We start from the raw sequence: 1,041 nt of genomic DNA on the forward strand, positions 1-1,041 counted from the left end.
GGAGCCGACGACACTTCAGCCGCTGCCACCACAGCAGCTGCGCCAGCTCTCATCCGCCGTCCACCGTCCCCTCAACCCTGCCGGCCCCGCCCCATTTCGCCTTCACCGCAGCTTATTGGCTACCTGTTCTATCGTGATGATCTGTGATTGGTCAAATTTGACGTCCTTCTACAACTCTCGTCCACTGCTAATGCAGGATTCTCTGCCCGCCTTCTTAAGAGGGGGCGGGACGAATAAACCCCGCCCTTTACTCCTCCCACCTCCCCGCCTTAATTGCTCGGCCCAACCCAGAGGGATACCCGAGTCTTTCAATTGGTGGAGAATCAGAAATACAGTGCTTCTGATTGGTCAGTTCTCAGAAGGTGGGTCTAACTGAGAGGGGCAAGAAATTGAATAGTCAAGAGGAAAGTCAGTCAAGGTCCCAGGCCTGCCTTCTGAGATTGGCGGGTAACCTAGCAACGCAGGGACAGCGAAGGTAACCGTGAGTAGAGAAACCTAGGACCTATCTCAGAGCAGGTGAGTAACTAATTAGGGGAAGGCTGGAGAAAAGGGGAGCTGGGGAGCTTGCGCGGACCCAGGGCATCCTCTTCGGTGTCCCTGCCTGTTTTTTCCCCATCACCCGCTCACTTCATGGCCCCACTTCATCCCTAAAATGGGGATGATACCAGGCACGGAGAGTCGTATCCGTTAACTTCCTTGAAGCCAAACGTTAGTGCGGAGGATGAGAGGGTAGTTTTATTAATCCCCTTCTTTTCCACCCGGCGGTGGCCACACATTCTGGGGTGAGTCTGCAGTGGAAGGCAGCTCACTTGAGCGAAAGTTTAAATAAGATAATTTTGGTTTTATGATTTTGCCTTTCAAACTAACTTTAGGATTTATGGGGCCTGGGACCAGCAGTTGGTATAGTGTCTGGACTCCCATGTAGTCAACAGCGGTTCCAGACCCGGTGCCTTAAATTCACGCCGGGCGCGTGTGCGTGCGTGCTCAAGATCCCGAGGGGAGAATGGAGGAGAAGGGATTGTGGCATGGCCATCCCCGGGG

General features: G+C 53.9%; 2 protein-coding genes across 3 annotated transcripts in view; one reads left to right on the forward strand and one right to left on the reverse strand.

The window, feature by feature from the left end:
• TPCN1 (two pore segment channel 1) overlaps positions 1 to 68 on the reverse strand; it is a gene marked incomplete in the record, with an annotated part of 99,292 nt that extends 99,224 nt beyond the window's left edge. Inside the window, 1 exon segment of the mRNA XM_027773129.1 lies at positions 5 to 68.
• A 153-nt stretch (positions 69 to 221) lies between these two features.
• DRC10 (dynein regulatory complex subunit 10) overlaps positions 222 to 1,041 on the forward strand; it is a 22,910-nt gene continuing 22,090 nt past the window's right edge. The window contains exon 1 of one of the 2 annotated variants that reach the window (XM_006151688.3): positions 222 to 362. The gene's annotated coding sequence lies outside the window, so the exon portion shown is untranslated. The other variant, XM_006151689.3, reaches the window with a different exon arrangement.

This window comes from Tupaia chinensis, unplaced genomic scaffold, assembly GCF_000334495.1.
Source record: "Tupaia chinensis unplaced genomic scaffold, TupChi_1.0 Scaffold000323_1, whole genome shotgun sequence".
Lineage (NCBI taxonomy): Eukaryota > Metazoa > Chordata > Mammalia > Scandentia > Tupaiidae > Tupaia > Tupaia belangeri.